The following is a 7267-nucleotide window of genomic DNA, read 5'->3' on the forward strand; positions in this document are numbered from 1 at the left end:
CCTTAGCCGCTGTGAAGCCACTCTAAATGCATACAGATAGCCATGCACATTTAGATATATTTACGGTGTGATGTATAACGTGTGAGCGGGGAGTTAATATTATTAAGGAAGGTCAGAATAAAAGAACCTGGGCTGCAAAGATGGCTCTGCTGCCCAACCATTGAGGCCTGACTTCTGATCCCAGCTCACAAACTCCTGCAACTCCAAGGGATCCAGTACCCTGGTCTGGCTTCCACTGACTCCAGTACACACACGTGTGTATACACTTATATGGACATCGACACACAGACACATAAACGAAAAACAGTTTAAATTAGTTCGTAAAATGAAGGAAGCTGCGTTTTCAACATCAGCTATCCTTTTGGACATGCGCTCCTCATCCGCGGGGTTTCTGTCAGGACTTTGTATGACCTTGACCACAGCTTTGGAGCGACTTGCGCATGCGCGAGGGCGGGTGTGTGGTGGTGGTGTTAGGTGGGGCATCAGTCTGCTTTAGAGGACCAGAAGCCAGGAGGCTTCTCTAGATGCAGAGGTGCGCTACCTTGAACATTCACTCGAAAGCTCTTCCATTTCTCCTCAGAGCTCTAGGCTCCCTTGCTCCCAGTGTCCTTGCAAACACTGGCTTTTGCCTCTGTGAGGAATGGAATTTTTCATTCTGCGTTGTTCCACCACCTGACTGGAAGACTGACGTTCCGCTCAAGAGCTCTCAGGGCCAGGCGACTGTCCTTGGGGCTTTAACTCAAGGACGTCTCTGGTCATTGCTTCTGGCTCAGTCTGACTTCTCAGGACACTTCACTGTAGACCGCAGAGTATGGGAGGGGGTGCTCACAGGGCAGCTTGACTCAGCAAACAAGGTGTGCTGGTTTCCAGGAGGTCCTTATGGATCCCGGGCAGACAGGCTTATGGGCTGTTAACAACAGGCATCACACTGAAGTTGCCCAGTGCTGTAGGCGAGCCACGAGAGGGATGTTTTCTTCTGTGCCCTCCTGTGGGTGGGGATGGGGATTTGGAGGAGGAATTTCATTAATATTGTAGAACCTGTACTTCTTTAAAAATCAAAACTTGTGATTTGGTTGTGAGGAAGCTCAGGCTCATGTGCTTGCCCCTGACTCTGCTGCTGCCGGTGCTCTATTGGAAAGCTGTGGGATCTTTAGGGCAGTGGTTTAACCTTTCTAATGCTGTGAGCCCCCAGTACAGTGCTGTTGTGGTGATCCCAACCATAAAATGTATTGTCAATGCTGCTTTATAACTGTCGGTAGCTTGTAGTAGGATACCTCTGTGAAAGGCTGTTTAACCACCAAAGGGGCTGTGACCCAGAGGTTGAGAACCACTGCTTGAGGGGGTTGGAGCCTCACTGGAGGAAATGTGTCGCTGGAGGTGGGCCTTGAGGTTGGATAGCCTGTTCTCAGTACTTGTCTGCTCTCTGCTTCCTAACTAGGATCCCAGTATGGACCATCTCCTCGCGCTCCTGCTGCCGTGTCTCCCCCATTATGGGCTGTATCCTTCCCTCTCCCTCCCCTCTCCCTGCCTTTTTGGTTTGTGTTTTGTTGGTTTGTTTTTTTGAGGCAGGGTTTCTCTGTGTAGCCCTGGCTGTCTTGGAACTCAGTCTATAGATCAGGCTGCCTCAAACACAGAGATCCTCCTGCCTCTGCCTCCCAAGTTCTAGAATTAAAGGTGTGCACCACCACGCCCTGACCCACCCCTCCCTTCTTAACCAGGAGGCCAGAGAAGCTTTCTGCTGTGGGCGGCTTCTTCTCAGGCTTTGGTGACTGCAGGGGGAAGAACTATTTTCTAGCCTCTGCACAGTGTAGTTGGGCTTCCCTAACAAGTAGGGGAGACAAGCTAGGCATGATGGCATGCCCCTGCAATCCCAGGCTGGAGAGATGGCTCAGGGGTTGAGAGCACTGGATGTTCTTCCAAAGGTCCTTAGTTCAATTCCCAGCAACCACATGGTGGCTCACAACCATCTATAATGTAATCTAGTGCCCCCTTCTGGATTGCAGGTATATATGCAGGCAGAACACTATCTACAATCATCATCATCATCATCATCATCATCATCATCATCATCATCATCATCATCATCAAATAGAAATAGTGTACTTTATAGGATGCAATGCACAGAAATCACATGGCACTGTGAGGTGCAGAGGCCGTGCACAGGAACACGCCAGTACAAAGATACATTTGACCACTTTGCCTTCTAAAGGCAACCCTGGGTGATTGTGACTGGGCCGAAGACAAATCGATGAAGCAAGGCATCTTGGCTCATTCATCTTTGTCTCTGGACCTTATGCAGTCCATTTTGATGATCCCCTTCCTGCTTTGAGGTGGGGTTTGAGTGCGTTCTTATTGCTGCTGTTAGGAGAAAAATTTTTTCCTATTACATTATAACAATGCTTTTTTAAAAAAAATAAAATTCAACAAGCATTTAATTGCTATTTGCAAAAAGCACTTAAGACAACAATAAGGAAACTGCCTTCATTCATTGTCCCATGGCACAACAGCACCTTCCTGTACTTGATACATTGTAGCAAACAAGCATTGCTCCATGTCAGACAAGCATACATGGAGCAAACATGTTCACAATCATGGACAAAGTTCCCTTTTAGAAAGTTAATATTCCCAGCATTTTGCTGCATACAGGAAACCCACCTCAGTGACAAAGACAGACACTACCTCAGAGTAAAAGACTGGAAAACAATTTTCCAAGCAAATGGTCCCAAGAAACAAGCTGGAGTAACCATTCTAATATCGAAGAAAATCGACTTTCAACCAAAAGTTGTCAAAAAAGATAAGGAAAGACACTTCGTACTGGTCAAAGGAAAAATCTACCAAGATGAACTCTCAATTCTGAACATCTATGCTCCAAATGCAAGGACACCTGCATTCATAAAAGAAACTTTACTAAAGTTCAAAGCACACATCGCACTCCACACAATAATAGTGGGAGACTTCAGCACTCCACTCTCAGCTATGGACAGATCATGGGAACAGAAACTAGAGACACGGTGAAACTGACAGAAGTTATGAACCAAAGTATCTAACAGATATTTGTAGAACATTTCATCCTAAAGCAAAAGAATATCCCTTCTTCTCAGCACCTCATGGTACCTTCTCCAAAACTGACCATTTAATTGGTCACAAAATAGGCCTCAACAGATACAAGAAGATAGAAATAATCCCATGCACCCTATCAAATCACCACAGACCAAGGCTGGTCTTAAATTCTAACAAAAACAATGGAAAACACACATATACATGGAAGCCGAACAGTGCTCTACTCAATGATAACTTGGTCAAGGAAGAAATAAAGAAAGAAATTAAAGGATTTTTAGAATTTAATTAGAATTTAATAAAAATGAAGACACATCATACCAAAACTTACGGGACACAATAAAAGCAGTGGTAAGAAGAAAACTCATAGCTTCCAAAAAGAAACTAGAGAGAGCTTACAGGAGCAGCTTGACAGCACACCTGAAAGCTGTAGAACAAAAAGAAGCAAATACACCCAAGAGGAGTAGACGGCAGGAAAAATCAAACTCAGGGCTGAAACCAACCAAGTAGAAACAAAAAGAACTATACAAAGCATCAACAAAACCAGGAGCTAGTCCTTTGAGAAATTGAACAAGCTAGATAAACCCTTAGCCAGACTAACCAGAGGACATAGAGAAAGTATCCAAATTAATAAAATCAGAAATGAAAAGGGAGACATAACAATGGAAACTATGGAAATTAAAAAAAAAAATCGGATCCTCCTACAAAAGTTTATACTCAGCTAAATTGGAAAATCTGGATGAAATGGACAATTTTCTAGACACATACTAGGTGCCAAAGTTAAACAGGATCAGATAAACGATCTAAACAGTCCCATAACCCCTAAAGAAAGAGAAGCAGTCATTAATGGTCTCCCAACCAAAAAAAAGCCCAGGACCAGATGGGTTTAGTGGAGAATTCTATCAGACCTTTAAAGAAGACCTAATACCAATACTCTTCAAACTATTCCACAAAATAGAAACAGAAGGAACACTACCCAATTTGTTCTATGAAGCCACAATTACGTTTATACTAAAACCACACAAAGACCAAACAAAGAAAAAGAACTTCAGACCAATCTCCCTTATGAACATTGATGCAAAAATATTCAATAAAATTCTTGCCAATCGAATACAAGAACACATCAAAACAATTATTCACCACAATCAAGTAGGCTTCATCCAGGGATGCAGGGATGGTTCAATATACAGAAATCCATCAATGTAATCCTCTACATAAAGAAATTCTAAGAAAAAAACCACATGATCATTTCATTAGATCCTGAAAAATCAATTGACAAAATGCAGCATCCCTTCATGTTAAAAGTCTTGGAAAGATCAGGAATTCAAGGCCCATACTTAAACATAGTAAAAGCAATATATGGCAAACCAGTAGCCAACATCAAACTAAATGGAAAGAAAGTTGAAGCAATCCCATTAAAATCAGGGACTAGACAAGGCTGCCCACTCTCTCCCTGTCTATTTAATATAGTACTCAAAGTTCTAGCTAAAGTGATTAGACAACAAAAGGAGGTCAAATGGATACAAATTGGAAAGGAAGAAGTCAAAATATCATTATTTGCAGATGATATGATCATATACTTAAGTAACCCCCCAAAATTCCACCAGAGAGCTCCTAAAGCTGATAAACAACTTTAGCAAAGTGGCTGGATATAAAATTAACTCAAACAAATCAGTGGCCTTCCTCTACTCAAAGGATAAACAGACTGAGAAAGAATTAGGGAAATGACATCCTTCACAATAGTCACAAATAATATTACATATCTTGGTGTGTTCTGTATGACAAGAACTTCAAGCCTCTGAAGAAAGAAATCAAAGAAGACCTCAGGAGATGGAAAGATCTCCCATGCTCGTGGATTGGCTGGATTAATATAGTAAAAATGGCCATCTTGCCGAAAGCAATCTACAGATTCAATGCAATCCCCATCAAAATCCCAATTCAATTCCTCATAGAGTTAGAGCAATCTCAAATTCATTTGGAATAACAAAAAACCCAGGATAGCAAGAACTATTCTCAACAACTTCTGGGGGAATCACCTCAAGCTGTACTACACAGCAATAGTGATTAAAAACTGCATGGTATTGGTACAGAGACAGGCAGGAAGATCAATGGAATAGAATTGAAGACCCAGAAGTGAACCCTCACATATGGTCACTTGATATTTGACAAAGGAGCTAAAACCATCCGGTGGGAAAAAAGACAGCATTTTTTTTTTTTACTGGATATTTTCTTTATTTACATTTTGAATGTTATTCCCTTTCCTGGTTTCCCCTATGAAAAAAACCCCTATTCCTTCCCCCTGCTCACCAACCTACCCTTTCCCGGTTCCTGGCACTGGCATTCCCCTACACTGGGGCATAGAGCCTTCACAGGACCAAGGGCCTCTCCTCTCAAAAAGACAGCATTTTTAACAAATTGGTACTGGTTCAACTGGTGGTCAGCATATAGAAAAATGCAAATCGATCCATTTCTATCTCCTTGTACAAAGCTCAAGTCCAAGTGGATCAAGGGCCTCCACATAAAACCAGATACACTGAAGCTTATAGAGGAGAAAGTGGGGAAGAGCCTCGAACACATGGGCACAGGGGAAAAATTCCTAAACAGAACACCAGTGGCTTATGCTCTAAGATCAAGTATCGACAAATGGGATCTCATAAAATTGCAAAGCTTCTGTAAGGCAAAGGACTCTGTCAATAGGACAAAAAGGCAACCAACAGATTGGGAAAAGATCTTTACCAATCCTATATCTTATAGAGGGCTAATATGCAATATATACAAAGAACTCAAGGAGTTAGACTCCAGAGAACCAAATAACCCTATTAAAAAGTGGGGTACAGAGCTAAACAAAGAATTTTCAACTGAGGAATATCAAATGGCTGAGAAGCACCTAAAGAAATGTTCAACATCCTTAGTCATCAGGGAAATGCAAATCAAAACAACCCTGAGATTCCACTTCACACCAGTCAGAATGACTAAAATCAAAAACTCAGGTGACAGCAGATGCTGGCGAGGATGTGGAGAGAGAGGAACACTCCTCCATTGCTTGTGGGATTGCAAGCTGGTACAAACCACTCTGGAAATCAGTTTGGCGGTTTCTCAGAAAATTGGACACAGTAACTACCTGAGGACCCAGCTATGCCACTCCTGGGCATATACCCAGAAGATGCTCCAACATGTAATAAGGACACATGCTCCACTATGTTCATAGCAGCCTTAATTATAATAGCCAGGAGCTGAAAAGAATCCAGATGTCCTTCAACAGAGGAATGGATACAGAAAATGTGGTATATTTACACAATGGAGTACTACTTAGCTATTAAAATAGATGAATTCATGAAATTCTTAGGCAAATGGATAGAACTAGAAAATATTATTCTGAGTGAGGTAACCAAATCACAAAGGAACACACATGGTATGCACTCACTGATAAGTGGATGTTAGCCCCAAAGCTCCAAATAACTAGGATGCAATTCACAGACCACATGAAGCTCAAGAAGAAGGAAGACCAAAGTGTGGGTCCTTCTTAGAAGGAGAACAAAATACTCACAGGAGCAAATATGGAGATAAAGTGTAGAGTAGAGACTAAAGGAAAGGCCATCCAGAGACTGTCCCACTTAAGGATTCATCCCATATACAGTTACCAAACCCAGACACTATTGTGGATGCCAAGAAGTGCATGCTGGAAGGAGCCTGATATGGCTGTCTCCTGAGAGGCCCTGCCAGAGCCTTACAAATACAGAGGCAGATGCTTGGAGCCAACCATTGTACCAAGTGCAGGGTCCCCAAGAAAGGAGTTAGAGAAAGGACTGAAGGAATTGTAGGGGTTTGCAACCCCATAGGAAGAGCAACAATATCAACCAACCAGACGCCCCAGAGTTCCCAGGGACTAAGCCATCAACAAAAGATTACACATTCTTTGCATATGTAGCTCCAGCTGCATATGTAGCAAAGGCTGGCCTCATCATGCATCAATGGGAGGAGAGGTCTTTGGTCTTATGAAGGTTTGATAGATGCCCCAGTATAGGGGAATTGAGGGAGGGGAGGTGGGTTTGGGTGGGTGGGTGGAGGAACACCCTCATAAAAGGAAGGGGAGGGAGGATGGGATAGGGGGTCCCCAGGAGGGGAGAAAACTGGGAAAGGGGATAACATTAGAAATGTAAAGAAAGAAAATATCCAATAAAAAAGAAAAAAAAAACAATTTTTTTTTTTT

General features: G+C 42.5%; 1 long non-coding RNA gene across 1 annotated transcript in view; it reads right to left on the minus strand.

The window, feature by feature from the left end:
• Positions 1-468: 468 nt before the first annotated feature.
• LOC116082472 overlaps positions 469-7267 on the minus strand; it is an 8502-nt gene continuing 1703 nt past the window's right edge. Inside the window, exon 3 of the long non-coding RNA XR_004115325.1 lies at positions 469-986. This is a non-coding gene — a long non-coding RNA (uncharacterized LOC116082472). The remainder of the gene's footprint in view (positions 987-7267) is intronic.

The sequence above is a fragment of the Mastomys coucha genome, unplaced genomic scaffold (genome assembly GCF_008632895.1).
Source record: "Mastomys coucha isolate ucsf_1 unplaced genomic scaffold, UCSF_Mcou_1 pScaffold7, whole genome shotgun sequence".
In the NCBI taxonomy this organism is placed as follows: Eukaryota; Metazoa; Chordata; class Mammalia; order Rodentia; family Muridae; genus Mastomys; species Mastomys coucha.